This window comes from Cricetulus griseus (genome assembly GCF_003668045.3).
Source record: "Cricetulus griseus strain 17A/GY chromosome 1 unlocalized genomic scaffold, alternate assembly CriGri-PICRH-1.0 chr1_1, whole genome shotgun sequence".
Taxonomy (NCBI): Eukaryota; Metazoa; Chordata; class Mammalia; order Rodentia; family Cricetidae; genus Cricetulus; species Cricetulus griseus.
In genome coordinates, this window is record NW_023276807.1 from 220,153,982 (window position 1) to 220,175,970 (window position 21,989).

The following is a 21,989-nucleotide window of genomic DNA, read 5'->3' on the forward strand; positions in this document are numbered from 1 at the left end:
CTGTTGACACCAGTTGTCCCTCTCGCTCATGACTCTGGATTGTCTTCCTCTTTTTGTTCACTAAAGTCATCGCCTAGGGCTCTATCCTAAGCCTCAGACTTCCTTGGTTTCTTTTGTCTAAGTGAACTCAGTTGGTGTTTGTTTGCACATCAGTGAGTCTACACCAGATATTCTCAAGTGCATATTCTCCATGTTTGGCCTCTTCTCCGAGCCCCTGGGGTATTTGGTTGCTTTCTGGATCTTTCTAGCAAAATATTACATGGTTTTCTAAACTCAGCTGATCTGAAATGAACTCAACCTCTCCTAACCCACTCTACATCTGTGTTGACAATCTGGGCTACACAGTGGCACTGACAGCCATCTGGCCCCTGTCATCCCAGGAGCCAAAAACTCCCACCACCTTGGAGTTTTCAAAGTCACAGCTCCTGGTCCAAGGCCTGATCCTCAGATGAGAACCATCACAGACCTCTTTAAGGATGTGGGACCCCCTCACAAATTTATTTCTCACAGTCTATGTAAAAGATCTGTCTCCCTAGACAGTTCCAGTGTGGGTGAACCCATTCAAGCTGGCTCCTACTCCCAGATTCCCCCAAGCCTCCGATTTTCTTCCTCCACACTAAATCAACATATGTCTGTCAGTTCCCATCCACTGGGATGACCCTCTTTCGGCTCACATTTCAGCCAAACGAGTGCACCACTGGTGCCCCTTCCAGCTCTCTGCACCATAACATGAACCAAGGACCTTACACTTACGAAGCGCACGCCAGCAAACTCAGATCCAATGCTATCTTCTTCCCTCTAGCTCGCTGCCACCCCACACCCTGGGAGTCTGTTTCCACACATGCTCTCAGAGTTCCTGTCTATGTAAATTATGGGACTCAGTAGCTCTTTGGAATTTTGTGGATGATCTAGTCCCAGGTTAAATCTTGGGAGGTACGGGACTATCCTCCGAGCCAAACTGCCTCCATGCTCGGGGGTGACTCAGCCTGTTCACTAGAGATCATCAGTTAGTCTTGCTGACTTTCTCTTTTGGCACTCAGGGGCAGGAAAGTCATGGAACCCTCACACCTGAGTATCCAGCTGTATCTCCCAACTAGCTGTATACAATTCTTCCCTCATTGTACATGACCTCTGGGACTCTGGGAAGGAGCTAGTGGTTCTCAAACTGTGGGTGTAGACCCCTTTGGGAGGGTCGAATGTCCCTTGCATAGGGGTTGCCTAAGACCATCATAAAACACAAATATTTACATTATGATTCATAACAGCAGCAAAATTACAACTATTAAGGACCAATGAGAATAGTTTTATGGCTGGGGATCATCGCACTATATTAAATGGTCACAGCTGGCCCTAACTTTCTGACTGGAATAGATTCTGCTCTCCTAGGCCTCCAGCTGACCAATTACAGACCTCTGAGCCTCTCAGCCTCCTCTTGTCACATGAGGCAATTCCTTATGATAATCTCTTTCCTTGTCTCGGTTTCATTGTGTAGCATATGTGCACATCTATATATATATATATATCTTAGTTCAATGTGTATACTGCTTCTGTTTCTCTGGAGAAGCCTAAGGCAACAATGACTTAACTTCTATATCACTAAGAATCAGCATCATCGCTAGTGACCTCTTCCCAAGTCCCTTTAGAGAATGTCTTGTCTGGAACTTAGTATCTCAAACAAAGAGATCCCAGTTCAATGACTCAGTACTGACGTCAGCCTTCTCATGCTGTTAGTCCTGGAAGTGAAATCAGAGTTGAGACATTCTAGGAGTGTGTGTGCTCGCTGAGACACACACTGTCATCACCTGGGTAACAATGATGTCCTTTTGCAGATTTCTGAAAGTAGAGAAGTTGAGAGGCAATTTGTACTCCCCCAGAAACTTCAAGGATCTGGTTCCATTTCTGTTATTATTATTATTTTATTATTATTATTATTATTATTATTATTATTATTATTATTATTAGTGTGTGTGTGTGTGTGTGTGTGTGTGTGTTCTAGACAGGATTTCCCTGTAGCTTTGGAGCCTGTCCTAGAACTTGCTCTGTAGACCAGGCTGGCCTCAAGCTCAGAAATTGCCTGGGATTAAAGGTGTGTACCATCACCTCCTGGCCCTAGCTCCATTTCTATCCTCTTTTTTATTATTAGTATTTTGAGACAGGGTTTCTCTGTGTAGCTCTGGCTGTCCTGGAACTTGCTCTATAGACCAGGCTGGTTTCAAACTCGGAGATCAACATGCCTCTGCCTCCTAAATGCTGGAATTAAAAGCATATGCCACCACTTTCCCTTAATCATCATCATATGTCTTTTTAAGATTTATTGACTTATCTATATGAAAGTTTTGCAGCATTGTATGTCTGTGTACTGTATATATGCTAGAAGACCATGGAGGCCAGAAGAGGGGGGTCAGGTCCCCTGGAACTGAAATCACAGATGTTTTTGAGCTGCTGTGTGGATGCTGGAAACTGAAGCTAAGTCCTCTGAAGATCAGTCAGTGCTCTGAGCTGCTGAGCCATCTCTCCAGCCCCTCTGACCTTTATGTTGACTTTTGGATGAGTTACCATAAAAATGATAGCATTTCCTCCTCTCAATCTTCCCCTAATTGTACCACACACACATAATACACTCGCATACTCCTCAAACTGCCGAGAGCTCTTAGACATACTCAGAAGGTGAATAGTCTACGGAGGACCCATCCATTAATAAGATTGACAGTGTTGTGTAGTTGTCAGCTTTAAAAATTGTTTGATTGGCAAGAAAGATCAAATAAGCAATGCAGCTAACACTTCATGTTAGGAACCCAGATAGGGAGGGAACTGCTATAGTGATTATGCCATTAAAAAAGAGTATTCCTGGGCCAGTGAGACAGTTCAGAAAGGAATTTGTCACCCAGAGTTTAATCATCAGAGCCCATAGTTAAAAGGAGAGAACCAATTCATGAAAGTCATCATCTCATCTCAATACGCACATTCCTGCACAGACATCATCATCAGTGTTCCCAGGGCTGGAGAGATGGCTCAGGCTCAGCAGTTAAGAGAGCTTCTGCAACAATGAGCCATTTTGCTACTGTATAGGTAAAGTAACCTGGAGTGACATAATGTTTACATATGCAGCACATACAAAAGTGCTCAAAAACCTCTTTGTTCTGCTGCTGATGCTGAGGCAGGTGCTGGCACATGCTGAGGAAAATGAGCCACGGGACAGGCTGAGGCTCTGGGACAGAAGCTGACAAGCAAATATACAGACCAGCCGTTGGCTCAAATCAGGGTCTGATCTCAGGAGCCACTCTGTGACCACTGGGCTTGGAGCAAGAATTCAAAACATCTTGAGAGAGAGAGAGAGAGAGAGAGAGAGAGAGAGAGAGAGACTGCTTAACTCTCCCCAAGTGTGAGACTCCTCTCCTCCATGACTGGCTGGCAAGTCTCCCAATTACACTGGAAAAAAAAATTTATTGTGTTCCCAGGGTGTAGCATTATAATGCATGCAGAGAAATTCAAAAGCAGGAAGATCTATACCTTGGGGGCTGGAGAGATGGCTCAGAGGTTAAGAGCACTGGCTGTTCTTCCAGAGGTCCTGAGTTCAATTCCCAGTAACCACATGGTGGCTCACAACCATCTGTAATGAGATATGGTGCCCTCTTCTGACCTGCAGGCATATATGGAGGCATAATGTTGTATATGTAATAAATAAATAAATCTTTAAAAAAAAGATCTATACCTTGGGCCTTATTTTCCCACACATCTGCCCTCTACCTGGGAGGACAACAGCTGAGTGAAAACAACTGACAAGAACATAGGGCCACATGTGAGAAACAGTCATGAAGGGAACCTGGTCTCAGCGATCAGAATCACAATTCAGTCACCTTTGACCCCTAAACTTGACTTCAGGGAATTTAACCTTAAGCTAGAATATTTACAAAATAGCACATATCTAAATCGATTCATTGCAGTATTGCTGAGAATAATGGGAGATAGGAAGGATTCAAGTGCCTTTGACTGGGGGCTGGCTAACTACATCATGTCACACACATAAACACAAGACTCGGAAGGTCTGAAAATGCATGAGGAAGCTCTCAGTGTTTGGGGAATTTTAAAAGTCTCCAAGAAATTGCATGTGACCAAAAAGGCCCAGCAAGGTGCAGAAATATATACATGATGTTGTATTTATTTGCAAGGAGGGAAGACCAAAAAGATAAACTATTTGCATATGTTTCAATATTTATAAGCTGTATGAATGCACTAGCTACTGGAAAGGGTTGAAAGACAGTGCTATGGTTTGAGTATGGTTTATCCTCTGTGACACTCAAGCTGAAATTCAGTATCCATTATGAACTATATGGGGTGGAACTAGATTAGAACTCTGCTCTCATGAATGGATTAATAAATTCTCCATATTAATGGGTTGATAGCCTATCTTGAAAGTGTGTGGGACTGGAGGGATGGCTTAGTGTTTAAGAGCAGTTAGTTACTGCTCTAGAAGGGGACCCAAGTTGAGTCCCAGGACCAGCGTCCATATCAGATGGTACACAACCGCCTGCAACTCCAGTTCCAGAGGAACACACATGTACACATGCCCAAACATATATACATAATTCAAAATAATAAAAATAATTTTTGAAAGAAAGACTCTTTACAAAGGCCAACATGGCTTGGTCTCTCCCGAGTCTCTGTCTCTGGCTTGTGGGCTGCACTGTGCCTGGCTGAGGGTTCTGCACAGCACATGTGGCTTTGTGACCTTAGATGACAATGCTATCTCAAACAGACCTCCTTTCTTTCTAACTTACACAGTCTGTGGTATAGGGTTATTACACCGAAAACCAGCTCAGACCCAGGGTGGAAACAATGCACAGCAGAGAGCTCCCTGCTGTGTGAAGCACAGCTACCTTCTCATCCAGAACAGGAAAAGCAAGAAGAGACTGAAGACGCTATCCCTTACTGTGGTCTGGTGTGGTGAGGGGGTGCTGGCTGCTACTAGACTTGCCCATGTCAAGTGTGGGCTCCATGAACAGTCAGGACTATGAGAACGGCAAGTGTGCTTTTTCTCTACCAAGCCTCTGTACCGCACCCCTGCCCAGCTGCCAGGCTTCCCTGCGGGTGCATCTGACTCACCCAGGCTATGGAGCTCCCAAAATGACCCCCACCCCTACCCTCACCCTCCACTCCCAATGCTTGTGGGTTCTCCTGGCCAGTTACCAGAATCCATCTCCCACTCTCCACCCCCACCCCCCACTCCCCCCACCCCGCCAGCTTGAATTCTTATGTAGGACAGACAGGGGCAGGGAGGGTCGATTAAGTGAGTGCTATTAACAGAGGACCAAAGCCTGGGAGGTCAAAGAGACTGGGATGGATACATGGCCGCCAGCCAGGCCAAGCTTAGAACTCTCCTTACAGATACCACAGAGACATGTGCCCCATGCCAATGCTGCTGGCTCTTGGTTGGAGAGTAATGGGTGGTGGCTGCTTTTCTGGGATTTCTTTGATGTGCTTTTCCAATTGCTTTCATGAGTATAGATCATTCTTACAAACCAAAAAAAGTACAGTGTAAGACAAGAAAAAAATGACGCACACATTAAAGACAAAGCCACGCCAAGATTCTTACATAGCCTGAAGCCTTTAGAGGTGAAGGAGGCTATGTGTGGTGGCACACACCTTTAATCCTAGCACTCAGGAGGCAGAGGCAAATGGATCTCTGTGTGTTGGAGGTTGGAGGCCAGCCTGGTCTGCATAGTGAGTTCCAGGCCAGCCATGGTTACATAGAGAGACCCTGTCTAATAAAGAAAAGGAAAGGAAAGGAAAAAGAGAAAAGAAAGGAAAGATAAAGGAAGGAAGCTCAGGGGCAGGGCTCTGGGTGTAGTTCAGTTGACAGTGCCTAGCATGTGTGAAGCCCTGGGTTTGATCCCCAGCACTGCATAAACCAGGTATGGGGGTGCACACCTGTGATCCCAGCACTCGAGAGATGGAGGCACGATCAGGAGTTCAAGGTCATCTTCTGCCACATAGTGAATTTGACTATCGTGGGAGACATGAGCTCTTATCCCAAGTAGAAAGAAAGAAGGCTGGAGTTCAGAAAGCTCAGATTGGCAGCATAAGTGTCACAGGGTGATAGATGTCGCAGTGGTGAACCACTTTCCTTGAGTGTGTGAGGCCCTAGGTTCAGCTCCCAGCTCTACAAACAAAGAAAAAAAATTTAATATTACATTTTAAAAATTCTCCAGAATGTCAAAGATATCAATGGGCTGTAGGCCAGTGTAACCCAGTAGACCTGAAGAGCAGAGGAGAAGGGTCCAAGACGTGGCAGTATAGCTGGTAACCAAGGTAACGCTTTAAGGCTAGCAGCTTCCTCCTCCTGACAGCCTTCTCCTCACTGGGTTTGAAACTCAGTAGCCCTTAAGTCACCCTCTTCCCTCCACTCTCTAAACCCAAGTGATGCTCTTATCTCTCCTATTCATCTTTGCAATTTAATCACTCTATATTCAAATCATCCACTTTCCCCCTACCCCTGTCCTTCATGGTTACAGGTAAAATAAGCAAACATTTAAATTAGTGGGTTTGTTTGGGGATGTAAAGGCAGCAAAGTCTCTTACCATTTAACACAGTTTTGTACAAATTAATAAAATTAGATGCAGAAATCAAACCACTCAGTGACTGAAAAACAATACAGCAGGCCCAGGTACTTCCAAGGTCTCCAATCCCAAGATTAGAGGTAGCATGATGGCCAACACCCTATGCAGCTTTAGTCAGAACTCTTTTTTGTAATTAATTAATTTTGCTTTTGGAAACAGGGTTTCTCTGTGAAACAGTCTTGGCTGTCCTGGAACTTGCTCTGTAGACCAGGCTTGCCTCAAGCTCACAGAAATCCACCTGTCTCTGCCTCCCAAGTTCTGGGATTAAAGGTGTGAGCCACCACCACCTGGCTTATTTTTATTTTATGTGCATTGGTGTGTATGTCTGTGTGAGGGTGTTGGGTCCCCTGAAACTGGAGTTACAGACAGTTGTGAGCTGTTATGTGGGTTCTGGGAATTGAACCCTGGACCTCTTGAAGAGCAGTCTGCTCTTAATTGCTGAGCCATCTCTCCAGCCCCTTGATTCAGTACTCTTGATTGTAAATGACAGGAACTCAGGTGGTGAAAAGGATTGTGTAACTAAAGATACAACTCAAATAACATCTAAGCTACAAAGCCTTGGAAAAGACAGGTGTAGCTGTTTCCCATTTGCTGATGTTTCTCACTGCTCCACTGTTTCCATGGAGCAGGAAACATGGACTCTGAGAGGTCAAGAGTCACCATTGCCGTCCTTCAAGCTTTTGCTAGGTCTGTGTTTAAAAATCCTCTAAGGAGTCGGCCTGGGTCAGATGAGTGGAAGGTAGAACGCTGTAGCAGCTGCTGCCAGAATCAAATGGTCAGAGGGAGGGAATGGCACCCAGAATACAGAGTGCTGGACCAACCAGTGTCAAACAAGTAGAAACTGCTATGAACGGGACACCATTTTTCCCTCTGAAGATCAGATGTTGAGGCTTAATTCCTCAGTGCACCAGTGTTGGGATGTGGGGCCTAGTGGGAGAGAAGCCCTCAGGGATAGATCAACACTTTCCAGAGGAACTCTTTTGATGGAGCTGGCTTAGTTACCGAGATGATGGATGGTTCTGTGTTCACCAAGTACCATCCATCTTCACACAAGACACCAGCCCTTTCACTTCCTGCCATAAGCTGAAGCAATTCAAAGCTTTCACCGTGTTAGACACCCAATCTTGATGTCCAAGCCCAGCTGTGAACCCAAACAAGCCTCTGCCAGCTACTCACTCTGTGGTATCCCATTAGAACAACAGAATGCAGCTAAGGCATAGATCTACCACACTCCAATAAAAAGGAATGATGGTATGAAGTGACATTTCAAGCTTCTTTGGAAGGCACATTTTATGCAGCAAAGCTGAAGAGACACCAAAGGGCCTCTCTGGGGGGTCTCTTGAGAACAAGCACTTCCCTCCCGTTATAGTCTTACCCTCCACTCAGAACCAGACCCTCCACACACACCTTAGCAAAACCCCAACTGTTATCTGTCCCCAGCCTTCCGATTGCTCACAGAGGGTGAATTATAAATGGCAGCAGTGTAGTCTGCCTCAGAGAGAAGTACCTTTAATGGCAGGTGCTTCTCTGAAGTGAATAGAGTTATTGTATAAAAAGACAGAACAGTTTCCATGTCCTGACTCATTCCAATACCACCTGCTCTTTCCCCCCTACGTGACCAGCAGCTAGCATCAATAACAACCCTCCAATCAGGCCTGAGCTCCCTGTCCACTGCTATCCTGGTTCAGGCCCCCTCATGACCAGGCTGGATCATTCTCTAGACACTAGAATTGGGAAATAGGATACCCTAGCCCTTATCAAAGGAATGATTTAGAGCTGGGGATAGAGCTTGATGATACAATGCTTGCCGGAAAGTGTAAAGGATTCTGGATTCACTCTCTAGTACCACACACACACACACACACACACACACACACACACACACACCCATGAAGGTTGGGGAGACAGCTCAGGGGGGTAAAGTGTTTGTTGCACAAGTGTGCAGATCTGCGTCTGAATTCACAGCACTCTATAAAGAGTCATGTGGGTATGGTGACACACTGAAGGTGAAGACAGGGGATCTGCAGGGCAAGCTGGCTAGCTATACAGACAGAAAAAAAACTGCTGGGATTAAAGGCATGCATCACCACTGCCCATCACAAACACAATTTTTTAAAGCTTAATTTTGCTGTGAACTTTAAAGTGCCCTAAAAGAATTAAATTAATAAACATCATTTCAAGAAGACCCATAAATAAGCTTAGTGTCACTAATCAGCAGGGAAATTCAAACCAAAATCATGGTGATACATAACACATCACCCACAACAGTGGCTGGATTAAAAGGAAGACTGAGGAGAAACTGGAAGCCTTGACCCTTGGACATTGCTGATGGTATGTAAAACAGCTTGGCCACTACAGAAAACTTGGCAGTCCCCAAGTTAGTATGGAACACCACCATCACATGTCCCAGCAATTCCATTCCTGGGTAAAGAACCAAAAGAATGGCAAGTGAACAGATATGAACGAGCAGAGTGGCATAGTCACAATAGCTAGAAGTGACCTAAACACAAGATGAATGGATGCCATACACAATGGCATCACACTCAACTATGAAAGGTGGTTAATGTCAACGTATCACAGAGGTGATGCCTGGGAGCCAGAACCAATGCAACCAATACTTCTAAGCTCTATGCAGGGGTAGAAATGGCCAAAGTTACATTGCATTTATTTTACCACAATTTTTTTTAAAGAAACAAGGTAATAGTTTTCTATACTATTATATCAATCACAAAATAAAATTTTAAATTTAAGGGAGATACAGAGGGGAGCAAGTGAAAAATAAAAACTTTAAGTTTTAATAAGAAAGAAACTATAGCATAGGATAATATACATATAGTTGGTAATGGAGGAAACATTTTAAAATGAGACTTGAGAACACAAATCAAATACACGATTATGAAATAAATAGTTGACATCATTAAACTTGGACTCATCGATTCATCCAGATAAACTATAAACTGAATATGATTAAAATATACTGTATACCTATATGAATTATCAAAGAATGAAATATTATATTTGAAGAAGTAAATTATAAATTAAAAAGATAAGCAAGAAGCTGAGTTTGGTGACTGACAACTTTAATCCCAGCATTGGTGTTAAGAGGGGTGTGAGGGAGAAGGGTCAGCACTAGCCACTTAGGGAGTTCTATACCAGCAAGGCTCCATCCAAAACAAAAAACAGGGATTGGCGAGATGGCTCAGCAGTTAAGAGCACTTATGGCTCTTCCAGAGGACCTGGGCTTGAGTCTCAGCACTCACTGGGGCCCTACAACCACCTGTAACTTCAGTTCCAGGGGATCTGATGCCCTTCTCTGTCCTCCACAGGTACCAGGCATGTACACAGTGCACAGACATACATGCAGACAAAACACCCATACACATAAGACAAAGTAACAAAACAAACAATAAGGAAAAAAAGAAGCTTGAGGATTGGTATCTACATTGCTTATGACTGTACTAGAAGGCAAAGGAACTACTAAGAAAAATGACAAATAGCACAATACAGACACAACAAATGGGAGAAACAGATCATTCAATGAAATGCACGGGAAGATGTTAATCATGGAACCTGTGAGAATGGTTCGCAAAGTACAGGCACCTGCTGCCAAGCTTGACAACCTGAGTTCAAGAGAAAAAAAAACTGTACTGAGGCACACACAATCAGGAGACATCATTTCACACGTGGATTGGCCAAAGCTGGCCAAAGGCAGACAACGTGCTGAGTTCAGCAGAAGCAAAGGTTGTCCCACACTGTGGGCAGCAGAGGAAGCCCTGAGTAATGTATATTTTTGACATGGGCATAGCCACGTCAAAGACCCCGATGCCTCAACCTCCCCTGGGTGAGGCTCAGAGGGAGGGCAAAGCTTTCTTGAGGTCCAAGTGCAAATGTGGACAGTGACAGCATCTGCAGACACTATTCACCATAGCTTTCTCCCCGCCCATGTGTACAGCCTGAAGACTGTGCCTCTACAGAGACCGCTCCTACCAAGAATAGCTAAGCCTGCCTCCTTGTTCAGTTGTGTAGACTAACGCTGCCTTCCTTGTTCAGCCGCATATAATAAACACGGTGAGCTGCTGGGGTGTTGCAGTTTTTCCACTGAGAACCGGCACCATCCTATCCCAGCTTTCCTGTGCTCATGTGTCTGCCCTTTCTTCATTCCCTCAGCACCCCAGTTGGATCAGTCACTGAACCCATGCAGAACATGGCACAAATGATCGGTCATTGGCACATTGTTGTGGAAAGGAATACTACCCTGTCAGCATGTGCTGTGTGACTAGAGCCCTAGATAAATACCTTCAACATCTAAAGATAAGGGTACAAAACCATGCCGATTTCCCATGCACACCTGTGTATAAGTGACACACAGACAGCATGCACCATAAGGAAACATACCTCATCCCGGATAGTGGTGGCCTCTAGAAGGGAGGAAGGGACAAGGACAAAAAGGGAGACTTACACAGGAGATAGCCACTCTTATTTAAGGGGATCTAGATAAAAAAAAAAAAAAAGGCAAGGCACAAAGATGTGTGAAAGCCAAGTGGTGTCAGGTATGATAGTGCAAACCTACAACCCCACCCTTCAGGAGCCTAAAGCCAAAGGACTAGAATTTAAGATCAGTCTGTGCTTTGGAACAAGTTCAAGACCAGCATGAGCTTCATAACAAGAGCCTGTCTCAAAAAGAAAAGTGGGAGCCTGGCATGGTGGTGCACACCTTAAATCCCAGAGAGGCAAGAGGCAGGGAGACATACCAGTCTGGTCTACACAGTGAGTTTCAGGATAGCCAGGGCTACACAGAGAAACCCTATCTCATAAAAAAAAAAAGTGTGTGTGGGGGAGAGTGGGGAGGGTTAGCATGCTTGGTGTAACTCAGGTAAAGTTGCAGACTGTATACTTAGCACACTCCAGGCCTTGGACTGATTCCCAGCACTAAAAACAAATGAAAAACCCACCCAACCAGCTAAGTGGTGTATACATGATATCACTCTCTCTGCTCTTTTGCATACTTGAAGTATGCCCTGGTAAGGATTCGTCAGCTTGCTGAGCCAGAGGAAGGACACAGCCTCTGTCCTGAGCCTCACAGTCAGGGAATGGAGATGTGACATTGGGATGTATACAGGAGGTATCAACTGTTTGCCTCACTTCACAGGGAACATGGCCAGCATCAAGGGATGCCCCTGACCATCTCCCCGCTTGCACCCTGTCAGCCTTCCAGCCCCAGGCTGGCTTCTCCTCTCACCCCTAGGGGACCTCTTCTCTACAGTCTGCACACTCAAGTGGAGCTGTCACTCCTGCCTTCTCCCGTCTTTCCTGCAGAGATAATGAAACGTTTTCAGTATCCAATGAGGAACTCTCCAATTTCTTCCCTTCAATGTCAAGGAGCTACAATGACATTATATAGAAGGACAATGACAACTTCACACGGTGTGTGGTTGGGGAAGGCTGGAAAGCAAGGCTCAACAAGGGAAGGGGGTGGGGAGGTGGCATAGGGCGCCTGGGCCTAAACCTTCATAGCCCTTTAAAGTCCATTGACAAGGCGTGGTTTAACAAGCACTAATATTACTGTGGTAAGAACTAAGATGAAACCTGAGAGATGGCTCAGGGGTTAACAGCATGCTTTGCTCTTCCAGAGGACCTGGGTTCAATTCCCAGCACCCACATGGCAGCTCATAGCAGTCAATAACTCCCTTTCCAGGGGATCCGATTCCCCATACAGACATACTTGCAGGCAAAACACCAATGTATATAAAATAAAATAAATGATTTTTTAAAAAGTTCTCTCTCTCCCCTCCCTTTTTTCTATCCCTTTCACTCTTTACCCCTCCATTTCTCTTTACCTCTTCTTTGACTCTATCTCTTTCCTTTCCCTGCCCCTCTCCCCCCGTGTGTGTATGTGTGGGTATGTGTGTGTATGTGTATGCGTGTGTGCGTGTGTGCGTGTGTGCGTGTGTGTGTGTGTGTGTGTGTGCGTGCGTGCGTGCGTGCGTGCGTGCGTGCGTGTGTGTGTGTGTGTGTGTGTGTGTGTGTGTTGGTTTGAATAAGCAATGTCTCATAGTCTCCAGCATTTGAACATTTGCTCCCCAGATGGTAGCACTGTTTGGGGAGGTTTAAGAGGTTCTACCTTGGTGCAGGAAGTATGTCACTGGGGATGTGCTTTGAGATAAAAAAGCCTTGAGCCACTTCTAGTTCATTCTCTCTGCTTTCTGCTTGCATTTAAAGATTTAAGTTTTTGGAACCCTGTTCTGAATGCCACACTTGCCTGTCATGTCCCTCTGGAACTTTAAGCTCAAATAAACAACTCTCCTGTAAGTTGCCTTGGTGATGGTGTTTGTCACAGCAACAGAAATTAACTAATACTGTGTGTGTGTGTGTGTGTGTGTGTGTGTGTGTGTGTGTGTGTGAGAGAGAGAGAGAGAGAGAGAGAGAGAGAGAGAGAGAGAGAGAGAGAGAGAGAGCACTGAGATACAGGATCACATACCTCCAGCTCATTTCACCTTTTTTTTTTCTGTGTAGACCAGGCTGGCCTCAGACTCAGAGATCTACCCTGCCTCTGCCTCCTGAGTGCCAGGATTGACGGCCTGTGACACCACCGCCAGGCTTCTTTTCACAATTTAAGACAAGGTCTCATGGTTTTCCAGGATGAGAGACCTTGAATTTGCAATCCTCCTGCCTCGGCCTCTGGAACAGTTGGGCTGATAGGCCTGCACCTTCAGGCTTAGCCAGAAGGAGAGTTCCCTAAGAGGAAGCATGTCTACCTAACACAGCACAGAGGCTGTCCTGGAGGAAGCAGTCTCTGACCAGTGAGCTCAAAGGACCAGTGGTAGTTTGTCAGTAGTATGTTGGGGAAGAGGTACTAAGAGGGAAGGACCTTGAGTTGCCCCGTCTATGGGTAAGAGCTGAAGGGAACTGAGAGGAAGGGAAAGGGGAGCCAGAGGAACAAGCAGCTCCTCAGACAAGGGCTCTCAGGATGAGGGGAAGTTATCTTCCTATAATGGGGATTTGCTTATGGGGAGAGTGGAATTTGGTGAGCATTTTCCAAAAATGTTCCTGACCATGTTGTGAAGCGTAGATAAGCGAGGTGTCCAGACTGAGCAGGAGACATGGCGGGAGACAGAAGAGCAAGCCTGCACAGGGTGAGCAAGCAGCTATGAAGAAGAAGCATTGGACAACCGCAGACTTCCACCTTGGAAGTCAAGTCAGGATCATTCCTTTGGTTTCTGAAGTCTGAAGAGAAATGTGGGGTCCCTGGTGGCAGTGCTACCTTTTGGGAGAAGGCTGCTCAGGAAAGGGGGTGCACCCAGAGGCAGGCCGAGGCCGAGTGCTGGATGCCCTTGGCCTGGGTCCACATCTGGACTTGGGGAGACAAATCAACACATTTCCTTGGCTAGGGTTTCAGAGTCCGGGCATTTGAATGGCTGGTTGCTTAGTGCACTCTGTCACTTAGGACTAAAGACTTCAAGGAGGGTGGGTACAGCTAGAGTGGGGAGTCAAGGGAAGCAGCCACAGAAGGAAGAACCCAAGGGCAAGCACAGCATGAGGCCAAAGAGCTAAGCAGGAGAGCATGGTCTGTGCAAAGAAGCCTGGGCCATCGGCCTCCAGCACTTGAGAGACGCTCAGCTGTGGGTTGCTCAGCCAGGGTACCACTGGTGACTTTTCTGAAGACAATTTTAATGGCAGGATGGAAACAGAGAAAGGAGGAGGATGGAAGGAGAGACAGTGAATACAGACAAGTCTAAAACAGAAAGCTGGTGCATGGAGAGGAGGGTGGCCTGGGAAAGGCAGGTTTTGATGGTGAGATGGGAGTGTGGACAAAGGCTAATGAGACACATGTGGAGGTTAGAGGACAAGGCTAGAACACAGGCTGAGGCCCCGGTCCTCCCTGGTAGTGCACACCTATAATCCCATCACTCGGGAAATGGAGGCAAGAGGATTTAGTCTACATAGCAAGATCCTACTTTCAGAGAAGCAGAGCGGAATGGGGACAAGCTTGGCTCTAATTTAAGGGCTGGGCACCCCAAGGGACAAGAAAAAACAGGGCAGGTGTAAGTTAACCAAGGTGGAGCACAGCAGCGGAACTGTTTGACAGACTTGGTTTTATCTACAAAGCCACAGTAGATCCTTTGCTGAGAGTGGGCGGAGCCCAGGAGGCCATCTGAAAAATTGCTGTGGAGAACAAGATGAGAAGAACCATCTAGATAAATGAGTGGGCTGTCAGCCTTGAGGACCCCTTGGGTAAGAGAAACCATTTCAGTTTTACCAAGATCTGGATGATAGAAAGGACAACATCCAGAAGTCCATGTTTGAAACCTTTAATGATCTGAAAGAGGGAATCTCAAGTTTGTTGACACAACTCTTAGTTTTCTATGAAGTAAACTGCCAAGCTGATGGAGAGGAGCCACTGGAAGGCATCACAAAATAACATGACAGAGTGGGTGGTAACAGACAGTAGATTGACTGCTTATGGTGACTCATGTCACAAAGCTGGTGGAGGGAGACTGCTGTATGAGGACAGCTTGAGCTACATACCAAGTCCAGACCAGCCTGGGCTAGAAGAGAACCAGCCTGGCAAAGACAGAAAGAGAGAAAAGACAGTAGGCTAGAGGGAAATAATGCATCTATACATGATTAAAAAGAGAAAGGTGCTGGAAAATGGCTCAGCAAGGTGCTTGCCTTGCAAGCATGAGGCTCCCCAAATCCCACAAAAAAGCCAGGGATGGTGGCAAATTCTTGTACTCCCAGCATTGGGAAGGTGGAAACAAAAAAAGGATTCTTTGGGGTGCCGTGGCCAACCAGTCTAGTGAAATCAGGAGAACCCCAGCCTAGTGAGAAACCCTGCCTCAAATACAAGGTAGGCGGCTCCTGAGAAATGATACCCAAGGTTGTCCACACACACATACTCCTTCATCTGTGCCTATAAAATAAGGTCACAATTCTCTTAAGAGAAGACAAAATGCTTGGCCAGAGGAAACACCAAGTGATGCTAGATAAGGCCCTTCCGTATGAGGACACAAAGATTCAGTTGAAGAGATGAGAGTTCACGTGAGACACCACAGTGGAGACAGCTAACAGCCACAGCCATCTGCACTTTTCAAAAGCTGCCTACATTGGGTCACCCATCCTAAAATAGCCACAAGAATACCTGAACCACAAGACGACTTGATTCAAAATACTGTTTGTCTGCCTATAGCCCGGAAATCCCTCCTCAGAGCAAGAATGTGATGGAAGACCTGAGGCTCTCCTCCTCAGTCCACCTCCATTACCCCCACAGCCCACACTGTGAATGCTTGGGAACCACACATTCCAACCACTTCCAAACCACAGCAAATGGGAACCAGAAGTGGCAGAACATAAGCAAAACTTTTTTTTTTTTGGAGACAGGGTCTCTCTAATATAGTCCTGGCTGTCCCAGAGCTCACTATATAGACCAGGCTGGCCTCAAACTCACAGAGATCCTCCAGCCTCTGCCTTCCACATACAGGAATTAAGGGCATGCACATCAAGCCTCAACTCTGTATGTGATCTCAGCCACAGAACCAGCTCTCCAGCTTCACATTTTTTGGGAGGAGGTCGAGACAGGATTTCTCTGTATAGTTTTAGAGCTGTCCTGGCACTTGCTTTGTAGACCAGGCTGTCCTTGAACTCAGAGATCTGCCTGCCTCTGCCTCACAAGTGCTGGGATTGTGTGCCGCCACAACCATCTGGCCAGCTTCATATTTTTGATGTATGTACAGACTTATGACCTTTTCCTCACCTTCTGTTTTTCATTTGTTTTTGTTGTTTTAGGACAGGGTCTCTCACTTACCTCAGGCTAGACCTTGAGCTCATTTTTACAGATGATGCTGGCCTTGAACTCCTGATCCCTCCCAAGTGCTGGGATTACAAGCAGGCATCACCATGCCTGGTTTCGTCTTACCGTCCCTTGATACCTAGATGGAATCAGCCACCAAACAAACACCCAAGTCTCCTGAATAACTGTGTTTTTATAATTTGTGGCCACAAGGCTGACAGAGATGAAAGTCAAGTTCCTGCTTGGATGGACAGAACAGCTTCATCAGCTAAGACCTTGTTGGTATCAAGCCCTAGTCTGGGCAGGGAGAATGGGTTTTGGTTTCATATTCTCGGTACACTGGGACTTGTGCAGTGACCCTGGGCCAATCACTGGGTAACCCTGGGGCTCCCTCTTGTCAGCTGCAGAGTGGGCTAAAGGGCATTAGCCATGTCTGCTGTCTCACAGCCCTGTGCTCTGGTGATGTGTCATCTAAGAACCCAGCCAGCATTCTTTTCTTGGGCTGGGCTCTATTAAAATAGCTTACCTTTTTCTGGGGGAAGAGAGTTGCATTTTCTGTCTTCCTTATCACAAATTTGTCACAGGCTCCTAGACTTTAGCAAACTGACCACAATTTCATGGCCCAATGGGATTTTTTTTTTCTGTATATAGTAAGATATACAATGTGTTATACTAGCGTTACTTAAACAAAATAGGGTTTTCCTAAGTAGCTTTTGGCTGGCCTGTAATTCTCTGTGCAGACCAGGCTGGCCTTGAACTCATAGAGATCCACCCATCTCTGTCTTCCCAGTGCTGGGATTCAAGGCATGCATGGCTACTTGGTTCTGTTTCTGGGCTTCACGGGCAGAGGTTGGTGGGAGATGCTTCATGTTGATAGGAAACAGTAAAAAGGGGATTAACCACATACACACACGTAGGTATGTGCTCAGAGGAGTACATGGTAAGTATGAGGCCAGAGAAGGATGATGGGCATCCTGCTTTATTACTCTTCTTCTCACTGAACCTAGAGCTAGGCTGGTAGCCAACAAGCCCCAGAAATCCTATGTCTGCCCCCCCTCCACCCAGAGCCCTGGGGTTACAGGCGTACACGTAGTCACATACACAGTTTTTTCAATGGATGTTGAGGATTGGAACTCAGGTCTTTATGCTTATCCACTGAGCCATCCCTCTCAGCCCTGGGATTAAGCAATTTAAGCATGCAGTTCCATGGCATCTGCTAAGTTCACTCTGTTGTATAAAGCATCAACATGCTTTTCTAGGACCCTTTTTTTTTTCTTCTCAAACCTTTATCCATTCACACTAACTCTGTATGCCCCCTTTCCACAGCTCCCAGCAACCAGCATTCTGTCTTCTGTCTCCATCCGTCTATTTACTCTAAGGACTGTGTTCAAGTAGGGTCATACCTATTTACCCTTTGGGACTGGTTTATATCACTTACTATAAATATCTAACATACTCCTCATTTCTCCCGGCAGTCACATCTCCTTGCTCTCTGTGATTTTGTCATTTCTTAACCCCTCTTCCCAGGTATACTTAATACTTACTTCAAGTGCTGGCTTTTCCAGAAGTCTTTTCCTCACAACTGATGGACTAGACAAGGAGACAGACTAGACATAAAGCCCTGGCCATCAGAAGCAGAGCTGTAGTGCCATGCTGTCTATCACCACAGTAAACACACACTGTAGTGCCACACCATCCACCACGGCAAACATGTGCTGTCTGGGTTGATTTATCCTCCTGGATCAGCTTCAGAATCCAGGGTTTAAATTATCTCTGCATTTCCAATCCCAGCACAGTGATAGGATGTCTACTGAACAGAATCTGTGACTGAATAACACACACAGGGTGGTGCTCTGTCATTACAAATCAGGCTTATCCCCATGTAATGACGTCATCCAGGATAACCATTAAGACAAGTTTCTGCTTTACAAAGATAGAGAGGCCAAACTGTTATTAGTCACCTCCTTTCTTGAGTAGAAGTAGTTTAGTTAACAGTTTAAAAACTTTTTCTTGGCTGGGCATGGACACACACATTTAATCCCAGCACTTGGGAGGCAGAGGCAGGTGGAAGCCAGCTTGGTCTACCTTAGTGAGTTCCTGGACAACCAGGACTACATAGAGAGACTCTGTCTCAAAAACCAAATAAATAATTTTTAAACAGAATTTTATTATTTTGATTATCAAGTCAAGAGGTCTGGAAACTAAAAAAGGAATGTGTGTTCATTATTTGCATTTTAGGTTTGGAAGACGCAGTAAAGATGATTTTTATACTTCAACCTCCTTGGTGGCAGAAATGTCTGAGAACCAAGCTTGCCTGGCTTCCCGTCCACAGCCTCCTACCAACAGCTCATTTGCTGGTTAGCATTGTGTTCACCTGGATTATCTTTTCAACGTAGTTTTCCTAATTATAAACATTACTAAGCCATAAGAGAAATTGCTTGGAGTTCAAGTAAAAGCAAATCAATTGGCTTATGGAAATGGATATAACATAGGGTGAAACATACGAATTGTGTAAAATACGAATTGTGAGGCTGGAGAGATGGCTCAGTGTTAAGGAGCATGTGCTATTCTCAGAGGACCAAGTTCTGTTCCCAGCACACATGGTGCCTCAGGATCATCCATAACTCCAGTTCTGGGGATCCAACTCCCCCTTCTGGCTTCCAGGCACAATGCAATGTACACAATACATGCAGATAGAACACTCAACACACATAAATCTAAAAAGATAATAAACTAAAACATGATTTACTTTATATTGGGGTGGGGAACCGAGAATAAAACTTCGCAGGGCATTGAAAAGTGAGCAGAGCCACTCCACTCAGCGTTGTGACCTGAAGCCTCGAGGTTGTGGCATGATTGTCAAGGAAACGGGGTAACAGGAAGCGAGACTGAAAGAGAAGCAGAAACAGGCTAATGGGGAAGACACCCAAGCCCAAGCCGCCAGGCATTTCAGTGCTAACCGAACCTTACTTTTTGCAAAGTGCTAATTATGGACTCGAAAACGAAGGAGCTGGGTGTGGCATCAAGGAGCCCAGGGGCCGTCTTGGGTGGCGTCTAGAGCTGTTGGGCACCAGACCCCACCGACTTAGCCCAAGGGACAGCGCCTGCTGTGAGGACGGCCCGCGCGTGGCAGTTGCCACTCACCCTAGCCGCCCGTAGTGCGTGCTCACGAATCCACGATTCCAACTTCCCACCAGTCGCCTGCGCCCGAAGTTGCATCCATTCCCACGGGACGGGCTGCACGAGACACCACACCAGGCTCCAGACGCCCCCTAGTCTGCGTCCGGAGCCCTTGGAAAGCGTTTCTGTGGGCAAAGCCCGCGGTCACGCCCGCACTGCTCCAGGACTTCCCGCCCTCCAGGGATGAGCCTCTGGAGCCCCACAGCCCTGGAAGCAGACAGAGGTCTGCAACCGGGCGACCACCAAGGCGACGGAACGCTTGGTCCCGGCACCGCCCCCGACGGCCACACCATCACCCCCCCCACCTCCTTCCAGACGACGCCAGGCCCCGCCCCTACAGCTAGGTCCCGCCTCAAAACTAGGCCACGCCCTCTAGTTCTATAGACCACGCCCTATGGAACTAGACCCTGCCCAAATGTCCAGGCCGCGCCCCCGATGGGGATGCCCCGCCCCACCGCTTGAGGGTCGGCCGCACAGGCGCATGGGCAGTTCTGACGGGCCCGCCCGGCGTGCCTGAAACCCGGTGCATTGTGGGACACTTCAGGCCAACGCCGGGCCTGTGCTGACCCCTGGTGGGCACTTCTTTAACAACATCCTGAGCGCGGCTGCGGGGCTCAAGACGCTTAGGGGCTGAGCAGGTTACTCATTCGGTAAAATACCAAAATAAAACGGAAACCTGTAAAACAGCTGGAGCCCCTTTCCTCAGAGTAACATAAACGAAAACTAAAACACCTCCGACTTTAGAAAATCTACTGAAACCAGGGAAAAACAATTGAAAACGAGAAATGATGTCAAGATGAGAGAAGTATATCCGATGAAAGCACAGTTCTAGAAAGCATTGTTCTGGATAAATAGGAATGGAATGCTGTGAACTATAAAAACTATCAGGATAGCCATTTAGTGTGCCTTGCATTTCTTTTCCTTATTTTTTCCTGGCTTTTTGAGATGGGGGTCTCTTTATATACCCTAGGCTAGTCTTTAACCACCTTCTGCATCAGTCCCACAAAGCGCCAGGATTCCAGGGGTATGATGCCATATCTATCCAGTCTTTAATGTTTATTAAATAATTTATTTACCGTTTCTAGGCTGTTGGGGCTAGTTCTGACTTCCTTCAGGACAGCAACATTTCCATTTCCTCAGTTTCCCCATAGTCTAAGTAATCCCCCACCCACCCACCATATAGCCCTGGCTGTCCTGAAACTCACTGTAGAACAGGCTCAGATAATCTGCCTGCTTCTTGCCTCTGAGTGCTGGGATTAAAGGTGTGCACCATCATACCCAGCTCATCTAAAGTGATTTTTAAGATACCTCTACACAAAAATGTTTGAGGCCTTAGAGAACCATTTCAATTTTGCTTGTCTGCAAATTGTGGCGGGATACCAGAAGGAAACTATTTCTTTGGGAGTGTACTAGTTTGGTAGGCTTGTCGAAGAGCTCAGACTAGGCGGTTAAAATGACAGGTGCACACTCTAGAGGCTAGCAGGCTGTGAGCAAAGACTCAGTCTAGCAAAGTGGCTTCAGGTGCTGAAAGCTGAGAGGAAGGGATTTGTGCCTGCCTCCTCTTCCTGGGCTAACAGTGTCTTTATGGCTACAGTGTTTCCAAATGTTCCCTGTTTATAGGACCAGTCATATTTGGTTAGGGTTTTGCCATGCTCCAGCAAGCCCTCATTCTAAACACACTGCATCTACAGTGACCCTACATACAAATCAGATTCCTTCTGTGATACTGGGGGTTTAGAAATTCAACATATGATGGAGAAAGGATGACAACTCAACCCAAAACTGGGAGTAAAAATTGGAAATTCACAGGCTTTTTTTTTTCTGAGACAGGGTTTTTCTGTAGCCTTAGAGCCTGTCCTGGCATTCGCTCTGTAGACCAGGCTGGCCTCAAACTCAGAGACCTGCCTGTCTCTGCTTCCCAAGTGCTGGGGTTAAAGGCATGTGCCACCACCACCCAGCTCCACAGCATTATCTTAGGACATTTTTATGGAAAACACAATGAATGACAAAAATACTGTAAATAGCCCTAAATGTATCAAAGTTCTGACAGCTGAAACACAATAAGACCAAACTCTTTTCTTTGTGCCTGTAACACTTCTCTTTAGCCTTTCAAGATGAACCTAGCACTGTGCATGAGCTAAACTAGCCATAGAGACTTCAGAAGCCTGCTTAGTGTGTTTTTGATGCACCTGGACACTGTACCAATGCCCAGTCTGGCAGAAGGGCCCATCTCTTGCATTTGAACCTTGGGGTCTTGGGCTGAGAGGGCATGGCAAGTTCTCCTACTGAAGAACTCTAAGTTTAGAAGCAGCAATTTGACTGAGGATGCCTCACAAGTACAAAATGTCTTTCAGAGCTAAGTTATGTCTCCCAGGTAGCCCAACTATACAAACCACACTGTTAAA

At 46.2% G+C, this 21,989-nt stretch overlaps 1 protein-coding gene across 2 annotated transcripts in view; it reads right to left on the reverse strand.

Moving 5' to 3' along the window:
• Extl3 (exostosin like glycosyltransferase 3) overlaps nucleotides 1–19,845 on the reverse strand; it is an 89,801-nt gene extending 69,956 nt beyond the window's left edge. For both annotated transcript variants that reach the window (XM_027390322.2, XM_027390321.2), the window contains exon 1: nucleotides 19,549–19,845. The gene's annotated coding sequence lies outside the window, so the exon portion shown is untranslated. The remainder of the gene's footprint in view (nucleotides 1–19,548) is intronic.
• Nucleotides 19,846–21,989: the final 2,144 nt, after the last annotated feature.